The sequence below is a fragment of the Arvicanthis niloticus genome, chromosome 25, assembly GCF_011762505.2.
Source record: "Arvicanthis niloticus isolate mArvNil1 chromosome 25, mArvNil1.pat.X, whole genome shotgun sequence".
Lineage (NCBI taxonomy): Eukaryota > Metazoa > Chordata > Mammalia > Rodentia > Muridae > Arvicanthis > Arvicanthis niloticus.
This window is the reverse complement of record NC_133433.1, coordinates 39,886,480-39,900,915: the sequence shown is the minus strand read 5'-3', so window position 1 is coordinate 39,900,915 and position 14,436 is coordinate 39,886,480.

The window sequence follows — 14,436 nt, the reverse complement described above, 5'->3', positions numbered from 1 at the left end:
GTTTTCTGTGGCCAAATACTATGTGCCCCACATTGCACTGTGCTAAGCATTCAGTATACACCAGCTCATTTGGTTCTTGCAACAATTCTATAAAATGGAGGCTATTACCTCCTTATACACAGATTAAAAGGGCAAAAATAAAATATAAAAAAATTTACACCAAGGAAGCCAAGTAACTTCTCAAAGTCACTAAGATGACAGAGTAGAACCAGTCCCTCACCTACTCAAAGCCCCTTTGTTCTCTGAGACACAGCTTCCCTGCTTAGTACCAAGACAGGTTTGTGGGGAGCAGAGCATGTATGGCATAGCAGAGAAGGCAAAAGGCAGCTCTGGGTCTCCCGGAGGTGTTCCACGCCTTTACTCCTGGAAGCTGAAACAAAGAAGCCCAGAGAATTTGGCCCAATAGGAGCATCTCCAAAGCAAAGGACAAGGTTTCAGGATGAGTATGAAAAGGGGGGTCTTCCTGCCCAGGGGATGGGAATTTTTGCCCTGTTGACTATACCTTAGAAAACCATTAGAAACACTCACTAGATGCCCTAGTGTATCAATGCCAACACCTGGATAGTGAAGGAGGTAATAGAAACAAAAGTTCCAAGCCAGGTTGAACTGCCTAGAAATACATGTTCAGTCACACTATTTCACAGAACCTTTCCTTAGGAAACCTGGACCACACCCAGCACCTCTGCAAATGCCAAGTCAAGACTAATGACAAGGCAGTTCGAAGTATACAGAGCAATTACATGCAACATCTCCCCATCTCAGATGACAAAACAGGAATGAGGAGAAGCCGCACATGCTACATGCACACAGGATGCACATGCTACATGCACACAGGATGCACATGCTACATGCACACAGGATGCAGCTACCAAACACTTGGAATGTACTGGTACAGCTGAGAAACTGACTTTCTAATTTTAACTCAGTTTACATTCCAGAAGCCACATGTGAGTGGTAATTACTGTACTAGGTGGCGCCTTTGGGCACAGTAAATGACGTGTCCATGTGTGTTACTTTAGTAAGGTGCAATGCCCTGACGCCTGTGCTTGTAGTAACAGATTCCAGTAGCAATTCTTCCTTGAGTTAATCAATAGCCTGATCTAAATACTGGAAACTTACTTTTGTTGTGAAGATTTCTTACCTATGAATGTGATAAGGGGAAGGGACCAAAAAATAGTTGAGGTAAATTTTCCCTTCTGTCCATAAGGACAGAACTTGAACAATGAAAACATAGTGTATATTCTGGAAATCTGGGATACTGATGAAGTCATGACCTTTGGAGCCCAACAACATAGACCATTGCCTAAAATAGTCCATGCAGTGAGGGCTTCAGTCTGGTAGAAAGCACTAAATTGAAGATTCTCTGGAGTTCCTTAATAATCATAGGTTTCAGAAAGATTAAGGCACTCAACACTTACTGTTCTTCAACACAGGTAAGCTGACTAAGGGGACATAGGGGCAGTCAGGGCAGATCAGAGGAAAGGATGTAGGGAGAAATTAGTAGTCAGAAGTGAATCTCATGCATGAATTTCTTGCTTTTCAAAAGGTTGCCAGAGTATGAAGAATGAAGCCAAGACAGGTCATCCATTTTGATGGGGTAAGAATAGCCCTGTGTTCATCTAGACAAGAGCTTCTTCCTGGACTGTAAGAAGACTGTCCCCTTTCCCCATAAGACCACCACTAATGGTTTGCTTGCTTGTTTGTTTGTTTGTTTCTTTTAATCTACTCTGCTTACTAGAAATTTTTGAAGTTGGATGGGAAAATATGCCAACAACAACATCCACGCCTCCCACGGGACAGTGACCTTCAGGAGGTTTGGGTTGTCCTGTCGTGTGAAGCCAAGAGATTCTAAGCTGGCTGCTCATTCCAGTCTCCTTAAGCTGACTACAGATAGTGCCTTTCCTTCCTGGATAGATAGAGGTGTAGGTTAGCCAGGCAGGTGACCCCCACCTCCACCCCAGATTTACTCGGAAACTTCATTTCACCATCATTATTAATGGCTGGGTGTGCTGGCATTTCCTGACCTAGCACGATAAGACCCACACGGAATCAGAAGGAAGCAAATCTATGACTCAGCATTTTTCTCTCCAACTGGACAGCTACAGAAAGTTCCTCACTGACCTAAGGATATGTGTGGGACTGGGAGTTTTGTCCAATGTCTGTTTGAAAGATCTAAGTATAGGGTAGTGGTGTACAACCACTGAAATGCAGAAGAGCAACTTCTATGTATGGCACTCTGTAGCCTTCCAGCCCCATGGGGTCCAGGAACACAGCTCAGGGAACCTAACTACAAGTTTCAATTCTAGATAGATAGATAGATAGATAGATAGATAGATAGATAGATAGATAGATAGATGATAGATAGATAGATGATAGATAGATGATAGATAGATAGATAGATAGATGATAGATAGATAGATGATAGATAGATAGATATGTACATATCTATATCTATATCCTTCCTTTCCTCCCCCTCTTCCTCTCTTATTTTCTTTTATGGCAGATGGAATCCATAGCTCTGTGCAATGGCTGTGAAGAACATTCTACTACCACTGAGCTACATTCTCGTCCCATGTCATGCCTATTTCTGTCTTCAAAATCCCATTTGTTTATTGAAAATCATCTTTGATTGTCTAAAATCTTTACTTCAGAGTTGTTACATACATCTGAGAGTAGTCCCTTCATCTCCATGTTGGATTATTAATATTAACTGACCCCATATAAGGAGAAGCTGATGTTCAGAGAAGACAGCTGATTACTCCATGGAGACATAGCTAATTCAAAAGAGAAAAGCCAAAATTCAATTCTGTTTCATAATGTTCCCACATAATTTCCCATCTCAGATCACATGACCTACTATTATGAGCTAAATTATTTCTACCAAGGAAAACTTGGATATTGAAACTCTAACCCTCAGTATGACTATATTTAAGAATAATGTCTTTGTGGAGGTAACTAAGGCTAATTGAGACCATATATGAGAAAACTGTTATCCTTACAAGAGGCAAAGATGTTAGAGCAGGCACTTGGTACACACAAGATAGCCACAGGAGGACCCTGGGAGGAGCCAACTTCAAGCCAGAAAGAGAAGCCTCACCAGAATCCAGCACCTTGACCTTGGATTTCTAGCTTTTAATCTATGAGAAAATGAGTGGTTTTTGTTTTGTTTTGTTTTGTTTTTGTTTTTGTTTTTGTTTTGGGGGGGATTTTTTTGCCACCCAAACTGAAGCATTTTGTTATGGCAGCCCAGGTAAACTGAAGTCTTTAAACCATAAGACCTTCCTCATTAGAGTCTTTCATTTCCAATCAGAAAACATGCTATACCCTAAACCTACAACCACACAATAACTTGCTTGTCACCCACGTTCCCTGAAGTAATGCCAGGGTCAGGACCAGGGTACCAAAATTATGCAACTCAACAAAGCTCAGTAATTAAGACAAATATAATTTTAAAAGAACTATTACAAAAAATTAATGCAAAAAAAAAAACTCATAAAAAATTGGCTATTTTCACAGATTTTCTCTGAGCAAGTCATAGTTGGTGTTAGCCAGCCTTCTGTCAACATGACAAAATACCTAAGAAGAAAAACAACATAAAGAGGAGGCACTTCTCTTTGGTTTGTGGTTTCATAGAAGCTTGGCTTCACAGTTTTGGTCTGAGAGAGGGCTGAATGTTGCAGAAACAGTGATAGGACAAAGCCACCCACTGCACTGAGCTGGAAAGCAGAATGACCAAGAAACAGGTTCAGTACAAGATACACATTTCTACATTTCTAGGGCAAGCACTTAGTGACCTGATTCTTCCCGCTAGGACCCAATCTACACCACACTTCAAATCTTGTCAGTGAGCTTTTTCACTGATTCAATCAGATCCTCATGAGCTAATATTTCCACAACCCCAGTCTGCTGACCATAAACCTTTGTTAGGCATTTCAAAGTCAAATCCTGAAAGTTAAAAACTACTTTCCCTTGACTATTTGATATACATGGCTCCCCTATAAGTCTTATAGCCATTATAGATTATGAAGACATTGTAGTAATCAACAATTGCAGCTGAACATTGGATGAATTAGAGTGCAGTGTTCAACAATAAACAGGAAAAAAAAGAGACCACAACAATGGAAAGAAAAGTCAGCAGGGAGACTGAAAGGGATAGCAATGAGCATTGGAACTACAAGTGATGCCTGCAAGGACAGTGGGCATTGGAGCATCAAGAAGACACTGAAGCCTGGCTAAGGGTATCAGAGGGAAATCCTCTAGACACTACTGATACAGAGCACCAATCTGCCCTAAACATCATGGCACAGGAAGCTCCTAATAGTCTGAAAAACAATGAAGCCTCTTTTTCATATCATCTGATCCACTGACAACTTTCATTGACTCCATATGTTAAATGGATAGGAGATTCCAACCACTTCTTGCCAAAACTCCCTATCTCCTCACTTTAGCTTCCTGGATCTTACCTTCTCCATCTGGTATCATTTCTCTATTCCAAGATCAGAAACACCCTGTTAAATAGTAAGGTTGATCATGCCTCTTCTCCAGTCAGATGTGCTGTTGCTGCTTCCCCATTACTGAAGTCAAAAGATCTGCTCTGCAACATTGCTTCTCTCTGTGCTCTCTTCTCTTCAAAACAACTCTGTGATTTGTTTATTGTGCTTATCTATTATATTTCAACCCTAACAGTTCCTTAAGGTGAAATAAGTCAGTCATAAAAAGACAGGTACTGGCTAATTCCATTTATGTGAGGGTCCTAGAGTAGTCAAACTCATAAAGACTGTGTGGGAAGAAGGGTTATTTTTATAGAGTTTTAATTTGCAAGTTGAAAAAACTTCCCTAGATGGATAGTTGCAGTGATTCATAGCAGTCTGACTATATTTAATACCACTGAGCTATATACATACAAACCATTATGGGATGAATTGTATGTTTAGAATATACCACCCACCCACCACTCTCTCCAAAACGATTCCAAATCAGCCATGGTGGCACACACTTGTAATCTCAAGATTTGAGGGATTGGGGCAGAAAGATCAGGTCATTGTAGACTACAGAAACAAACCACAAAAACAGCCATAGTGGAAAGTTGTAAAACTAAATGTTAATGAGACAAACACATTTCTAAATGTATGCAGCCTACCAGAATTAATAAACAAACAATTAGAACACTTTAGTGGACCTATAACCACTGTGGACACTGGTGGTCAATTAAAACCTTCCCCAAACCAGCATAGCTGCAGACCCAAGGGCTTTACTGGGGAATGAGAGCAAATATTTAAGGAAAAATTAAGTCTAACCTTTCTGAAACTATTTTGAGGACCTGACAAGGAAGATACATTTAAACCATTCTATGAGACCAGAATTACTCTCATAAAGAAGGCAAAAGAAGATACCATTAAAGAAATAAGATCTATAAGTAAATATCCCTTATGAATGTTGATCCAAATTCTCAATAAAATACCAGCAAACTGATTATAAAATCAATTTGATGTATGAAGCTAATAGGATAAAAGACAAAAAAAAAAAAATGTATGGTTAACTCATTTGATCCCAGGTGTGGATGGTGGTATACACCTTTAATCCCAGAACCTGGAAGGCTCAAGCAGGAAGATGATAAGTTTGAAGTGAGCCTGGACCCCATATCCAAACCGCATCTCAAAGAAACAAACAGAAAAGCTCAATTAATGCATAACTTTTTAATTAAAATATGACAATTTTTAATGATCAAAAATACTCAATTCAATCAGCATAATTACACATGCTTTTATCCCAGTACTCTGACAGGCAAGGGCGGGAATATCTTTATGAGTTCAAAGGCAACCTGGTTTACATATCGAGTTCCAAGACAGCAAGGATTACATACAGAGAGCATGTCTTAGAATACAGAAATGCCCTTAGTATACACCTTTAATCCAAAATAATGCAAGTAAGTTTCATTTATAGAAGGAAGCAGCCATGTTTGAAAATGACCTCTAACTGAGGGGCAGACAAAGTGATGAGTCAGAGGAAGATTTGACAGAATGAGTCAGAGATAGGATATGCCTAACTCTCATGAGAACAGACAAGAAAGAGAGGCAACTTGAAAAAAAGAGCACAAAGAGAAAGAGAGGAGGAAGTTTTACTGGGACAGTTTTACAGAGACAGGTTGCATACAGGTGAAGATAGAACAAGCCAAAAAATGAGAAGGAGGCAGAAGATTAGAACAGGTTGCCAGAGTTAGCTTGAGGCCAAGCAAAACAATTGTTTTGTCATAAGCCAAGAGAAGTCAGTCTGAAGCAGTCAGCTTGGAGAAGAGTTTGGGCCCCAACAGCTGAGTTGAACCAGCTAGCCAGAGTTCAGAAGAAGCTAGAAATGGTGAGCTTATTCAGCAGTAAGTCTCAGAGGCTGAAACATTATAGGCCTAGGTTAGTAGATACATGCTGCAAGCTGAAACTGTCCAGGTTTGGGTTTACAGATAGTCTGGAGACTAGAAGCTCCAGGCCTAGAATAGAAAAAGAAACACTCTAAGCTCAGCCCAAACCATATATTCACACAGCTTGAATACAACTCTCATTTTATTCCTTTATCTGAGGGAATAAAAGTTACATTTACAGTCACATAAAGCTATGTTAACATTCATTTAAATATGAATCAAAGTACCATCAGTGTGCTTTGCAAAAATAGAAAAACCTAGTGTAAAATTTATGGATAATCTCAAGAAATCCCAAATCATAAAAAAAAAAAAAAACCCTTGCAAATGAGAACAAAATCAGTGGATTTGCTTATTTCAAAACGTATTATATACAGTATACAGAGCAGTATACAGATATGTACTCACAGAATGTAGTAAGAGAATAGGAAGCGTAAAAGTAAATCTAGAAATATTTGATCCTTGATTAGGGTGCCAAGACCCTCAGTGGAAAAGACATTCTCTTCAATAGTCCATGAGCAGGAAGGACAAGTAAGGGATCATGAAACAGGTTGACCAATTGAGGGAGGCCAGAATTCTTGTGCCCTACCACTCCCCATAGAACACTCTCTTGCTCCCTGTCCTGAAACCCTACACTCAGACTTCAAACCAGCACAGGATTTAAGGGAAGCCACTAAATGGACTCTTACATCCTCCTAAGCTTGATGGTCCCCAAAGCAAGGTTTATACATTCTTGGATCTAAAAGATGCTTTCTTCTGCTTCCTGCTGGCCCCTGATAGCCAAATCATATTTTTTTTTTTAATAGACTAATCCAGAGGGCAGATATACCAGTCAACTATCATGGACTTGCTTGCTACAAAGGTTCATAAACTCACCAACATTGTTTGATGAAGCCCTGAATGCAGATCTGTTGGAATTTAAACAAAAATATCCACAAAGCATGTAGATGACCTTGTCATAGCTTTGACCACTGAGGGGGAATTTAAGCAGGTAATTGAAGGACTTTTGAAAACTCTCCAAACCCTGGGTACAGAGCTTCATCTGTGCATCCCTCAGGTCACATACCTAGCTATAACCTAGAGGAAGAAAACGGAATGCTTTCCCACAACCATACTTCATCCATCCTTGTTCCCACCTAAAAAAAACATATGAAAATTCCTAGGGGTGGTTGGATGTTGCTGAATAATGGCTATGGACTTGCCAAAATCACCAAGTCCCTCTATGCCAGCACCAGGGCACACAGCCTTTGGAATGGACTGAAACTGAGCAGAGAGCCTTGAAAAGATTCTGGTATTTGCCCTTACCCTGGCCCTCCCAGACATTACTAAGCCATTCCACTTGTACATGGATGAGGCCAAGAGCATCCTCACACAAACCCTGGGACCCTGGAAAAGACTGGTGGCATATCTGCCCAAGAGATTTGGCAGCTGGATGGCTGGCATGTATAAGGGCGATAGCTGGTAAAATAAACTGACAAAATAACTTTAGATCATGGACTATTCCTGGCAGTCACAGACTCTGTTGAAGTTTTCTTGAAAGGGGAACCCAGGAGATGGATGTCTAATGCCTGGGTGATACCCAATACCATACCCTTTTTCAGGATTGACCCTGCATTCAGTTCCTCAAGATATCAACCATAAACCCTGCCAATCTCCTGCTAGACAACAACCCTGAAGAACCCCTCCATTACTGTCTTGATGTGACTGACATGATCCAGTCTATCAGGCCTGATCTGACTGACTTCATGATAGTGACATGGGATGATGCATTGTTCACAGATGGGAGCAGTTTTATTCAAGATGGGATGAGGTATGCAGAGGCAGTGGTGATAACCCTAGATAAGATTATCTAAGCACAATCTTTATGCAGGAGACCTCAGATCAAGGAGCCAAGCATTGATCTCTTATTCATGCACTCCACTGATTAAAAAGACAAGGAGCTATCACCATATATATTGACAGCCAATATGTTTTTAAATGGCCCATGTCCATGGGGATCTATACAAGGAAAGGATTGCTAAGCTCATCAGAAAAAGAATTTAAAGAAAAAAAGAGTAGAAATCTTAGCCCCATTGGAAGCTATCTGGTTAACCTAGAGAATAGGCATTGTCCATTTCAAAGGAATGCCAAAAAGGGGGAATTCTCTAGAAACCGGAGGCAAGAGATCAGCTAACTCTTACTTACGTAAGTAGCCCTAAAACCAATGGGGCCTCTCAAGTCTTAGCAGCCCTGTCAGAGTCCAGCTTACCAGACTACCTGGAATACAGCCCAGGTACTACAGAATAAAACAAGAACTGGTCACATAGGATAAACAAGAATGGTAGATGCTGCCAATGGTAGACCCATCCTCGCTGAAGGTCTGAGAAGGCAACTAGTTACAGACCTCTACAAGCCACCTACCTAGGAGCCAGAAAAGCTGCTGGACTTCTCAAACCTAGGTATTACATTTCAAACATGGAAAGCCTGATAAAGACACCACTTTTAGATGTGTTCCAGTAAACGCCAAAGCAGGAAGGCATACCCCACGAGGGATCTGAGTTCAAGGAAATGGGCCTGGAGAGTACGGGTTTGGGCTTTTCTGAAATTAGGCCTACTATTTAAAGCTATAAATATCTGGGGGCATTTGTAGGCGCTTGCTCAGAATGGGTGAAAGCCTATCCCACTTGAACAGAGATGTGGAGGAAAACTGTGAAAACTCAAGTCATGCTATTGCCATAAGAAATGAAGTTCTTTGTCTCTGGCCCAGCAACCTCAACCTTGCACCTCCATGATGCTTATAGGCACATAGAAATAAATAATCTAAAACAAGTTTAATTTTGAGAGGCCTGTGAGACTTCTCAGGAGACTTGAAGCTCTGTCAGCAGGCTTGACTGTCAGGTCATCACTGGCTATCAGAAAGAGAGAGGAAGAGAGAGAGAGAGAGAGAGAGAGAGAGAGAGAGAGAGAGAGAGAGAGAGACCGACCTATTGTCTCAACACAATTAAAAAAAAAAAAAAAAAAAAGAACCTGGATCTGTGATTCCATAGAGCACAGCAAGAGTTGACCAATCAGACTAGAACCTAGAAAATGCCAAAAAGGAGAGGCACCAGCTCCCAGCAGGTCCAGGATGCAGTACAATGCATGCCAGAGTTAGTTGAGGGTGCTGGCTTCTGAAATTTGGTCAGTCCTGAGAGAACAGGAAGGACAGACAGATGGAAAATGTGACTTAGTGTTTCATCCATGTTGCAGGGAGTTCCAGGGCAAAAGTAACCCACCTTGTGGGCATCCCTGGATCAAGATGGGAATCTGGTGTGCAAAGGCCCTTCCTGGAACACACCAGGAAGACTGTGTCCTTGGCATGAAGGGAGTGACAGATCTCAGGGTCCACCTGCAACAAGGACAAGCAGCTGTGACTAGCAGACAAGATCTTGTGACAAGTTACATTACAAAAGCAAAAGAGGTGGAGTCTGCTGTGACAAAAGGAACAGGAGATAAACAAAGAAGGCAGAGTCTGCATGGCTAAGTGAACATCAGAATTGCTAATGCATGCGTGCATTTAAAATAAGTTAAAGGGAAAAACTAGGCAGAGTATAAATAATTACTCCTTAACAAGGATTCTTTGTGAGCTGAACAGGCTATCCTGGGCTGAGCAAGGAGAATGAAAAAACCTAAACACAAGAAACTTGGAAACAACCTGTACACCTTCAGACCTAAATGACTGAGTATCTCTGGTTTGACCTCAATGTGCAACACCACTCAAAAGGAATAAACCCCTGAGACACGAGGATCGCAACTCAGACAGATCTTGAGAGAACTGTGTGCTGTGAACAACCCAGTTTCCGAAGCTTACACAGCCTTGGTATGGTAGGGCAGGCCTATAACTCTATCATTCAGAGGACTCCAGGCTAGCCTGGAGTACACAGCTAGACCCTGTTTCAAATACAGACAAACAGGATCCTTTGAGCAATTGAACACCATCTTTAAAACTTGAAAAGTACAAACATATTTGCATACAGTCTTTCATTTGATCTTAGCCACAGCCATTTGGGTAAGGTTTTCAATGTATTAGATCATCTTTGTTTTACTCCCAAACCAAAACACCAGCCTGAGGATTTCACTTGGGATATTTTCTTATCTGTGAGACAAAGAAGAAAAGGGGAGGAGAAGCAGCTCCCCTTCTCTCACAGCTGAATGACATCACCTACAGACTGCCCAGGGCAGGCATCAGTTAAGGAGAACAGCACCCTCAGCAGGGCTTAGAAAGCTCATCCTTAATATACCAACATATACTCATGTGTCAGTCACACACTTAAAGTGCGCAACTTAATCTTAGTGTTATTCACAAAAGGTACAAGCATTACTATGAACTGGGTTTAGGATATCATTCCAAATAGCAATTCATTATCAGTCAGTTTCCTAATAATCTCTCTCCATCTCTCTCTTCCTCTCCTCTTTCTCTGATACATACATACATACAACCCACATATACACATTCACACTCGTATACCTACCGCAAATGCACATTGGTATACAGATACACATGAATACATACACATATGCACCCATTTACACATACATACACATATGTAGCTACACAAACACACAGATACAGTACACTCACACACATACATGCGTGCACACACATTCACAGTCAGATACACATGTACATACCACCAGTTCTTAGAAAATCACAATATACTTATTATCACTGGAAATTTTTCTTGTTTGGACATTCCAGATGAGGAGAATCATTGAGTGGCCTGCAGACTTGGCTGTGTTCACTAGTAGGATGCTCTCATTGAGGGTTCATTAGTATTGTGGCATATAGTACCTTGTCACTTTGTATTACTTAGGAGGCCCCCACTACACTGGTCAACAGACTACTCTCCTCATTCATCATTTGATAGCCATTTGAGTAATTTCAACCTTTTGGCAATTAAGAATAATACTTCTGGAGCTAGAAAGATTGGCTCAGCAGTTACCATTTATCATGCTTGCAGAGGACCATGGTCCAGTACCCAGCATCCACATTGTGGCTTCTGAGGGCATCAGGAGTGCACATCATACACATGGGTACATGAAAACAAACACTTATACACATAAAATAACAGTAAATCTTAAGAGCAAGAACACTTCTGTACAAGCTAGAGTGAACTTATCTGCTACTTCAGATATTCACTGCTTCCTTGCAATGAAAACATTTAAAATCTTCTTGAGTTCATATATGCATGCTACCACATACAGTCACCTTTATAGTACATAAGTAAAACCAGCACACGGTGCCTATCTAACTGTAACTTTGACTAGTTACATCTTCAGTCAATGTTTCTGCATCCTTCCATCTTGTCCTCTCAGCCCTTTGGCTAAAGTCAAGTTCCCCACTTGTCCTTAGGTTGTCTCCTGGACAGTTGTCATTCTGGAGGGTCAGAGGTAGAGTTCTCACCCCTAATTTTCTAACGGCTAACAAGGAGCACTCTCCATTGTTTATTGACTAGACCTTTTGACACAAGTCTATTCAAACTTTCTTTCCCATTTTTCGTCTCTATTGTTAGGTGACAAGAGTTCTTTATATGTTATGAACATTAGCTTCTGTTAAGATGTGTGGTTTGTAGATATAGTATTTTCTCCCATTCTGTAATCTGCCTTTTCACTTTCCCGATTCACACACTTCTGTGCTTGTCCTGTAGGACCATGAGTGACCTATGATTTACTTGTACAGTTTCTATTAAAAGCTGAATAGGCTTTGCCCTTACAGTTTGGGTTAACTTTGTGTACAGGAGAATTGATTCCCTGCTTCTGAGTGTGTATACCCATTTCGTCTTGAACCACCACTTGTCAAGCACTGCTCTTTCCCACATTAAACTGTGGATCAACTTTCAGCAAAAATAATACCACTCCTCTGAGGCCACCATCTGAGAGAACAGGCAGGACCATGCACTCAGTCTTGTCCCCTTACCCACCCTCTAGGACTTATTATTTTCTGAGACAGACATTTGTTAACAAATGTAGGAACTGTACTTAACTTACTCCAGAACTCAAACAACTTCTGCTTGCTACAAACAATCGGTTCTGTAAAGCCGGCCACTGGCTCTTGTTGGGAAGCTGGGGACTGATCTTCCTGCCTTACCCATGACCTCTCCCAATAAATGAATTTATTAATTTCCACGAATTGTTATGGCTGGTGGGAGGTGTGTGACTGGAAAATACAGGCTGCCAGGAGAAGGCCACAGAGATGATTGAACTTCTCCTCCTGACTTCAGAATTGCCTTGGTCCCTGGGAAGTTGTTACCCCTAGACTTTCCACCTTAGAGCCCCAAATACCAGGGACCCTGTAAGCCACCCTTATTATGGGATTTCTAAGACACCAAATACAATTTTTGCCTTTATGGTGTTTCAGAGAAAACTCGAGCTACGGAAGATGATAAATGAAAACGTAAGTCACTCAGTTGTGGGTTTAGTTTTGCAGCTTCAGAAAAGCTGAATCCAGGAGCTGGAGAGATGACTCAGAGGCAAAGAACACTGGCTGCTCTTCCAGAGGACCATATTCCCAGCTCCACATCACAATTAGCAACTATCTGTCACTCTACCTCCAGGGCATCTGCCTTCTTCTGGCCTTCTTGAGCACCAGGCACATACAGGGTACAAAAAGGTACATAGACATACGAGTGGACAAAATACACATAAAATTAAATAAATTTTGATTTATTTGTTTATTTATTTGTTCACTTATTTTTGTCTTCAAGACAGGATTTATCTGTGTAACCACCACCCTAGCTGTCCTGAAATTCACTTTGTAAACCAGGCTGGCCTCAAACTCAAAGAAACCCACCTGCCTCTGCCTCCCAAGTGCTGGGACTTAAAGCATGTGCCACCATGCCAGGCTAAATAATTTTCAAAATGATGTATTAAAACATAATCTCCCCAAAGAAAGAAGTTTAAAACCAATATAATTTCTACTACCTTGTTAGAACACAACAGACACCCTCTGGTACACACTGATGGAGTACTTCCCATAAGGATTCTGCTGACCTTTGTCTTTTGGATCACTTTGACACTGTTAAGAATCCTCCCCGTTAAGAATCCATCCAGGGCCCAGGTGCTCAGCTACACTCACAGGATCCCCAGACTTGTCTCTTTCAGCAATTATTTCTCTCCCTGCAGCTGCACTCCAAGGACTGCTTGTGTGGACCACCAGGAATTTCCTGTGATAGAATATCAGAAAGCTACTAGTGTCTCGGAGGAGGTGACTTCACAGGGCAAAAGTTCTCTTTCTACAATAAACATTCTCAGTGTGACCATGCCGGAGACTTCCCACACAGACCCCACACCTACAAGCCACTTGTCATCTTGACAACAAATAGCCAGAGAAAGAAACAAGATCATTTGTACAAGACTGTCTTTTTGTTTTAAATGGACCTACATTTGGATTTTGGATGGGCAAACCTTATGCAAACCAAAGCAGCCAGGCATGGTTGCTCATTCCTATAATCCCAGCATTGGAGAAGCTGAAGCAAGACAGTTGAGTTGCTAGGAGTTCAAGAATCACCTGACTATATAGCTAGAGAAAAGTAGAGAGATAGAAGAGAGAGAAAAGAAAACAAACCAAAAAGAGAAGTTACCTTAAACTTAATTCTTAAAAAAAGAAAAGGGGTTTTGATGTTGTTGTTGTTGTTGTCGTCGTTTTATTGGAGGGGGGGATTGGTTGGTTTTGTTTTTGGTTTGGATTTTTGTGTGTGTGTGTGGTGCTGGAAATCAAACCCAGAGCCTCACATGTTCTAGGCAAGTTTCTTAATGCTTAGCTATGACCCCAACAGCAGCCACCAATTCTCATTTCCAAGTGTGGGATGAAAGTTATCAAGTGAGCATGAAGCCCTAAGCATCCTGATGTTTAGCATCCAAGATGCTAAAGATAAAAGAAGACATACAACTTCTACAGCAGCCCCTCTAAAAGCCAGGCTCAAAACTGACGATAAGGGGCAAGGCCAGAAATGGGAGTGCAGCCCATCCTGTGTGCATGGGAGAGAGAGATCCTAGGGAGGAGAAGAAAG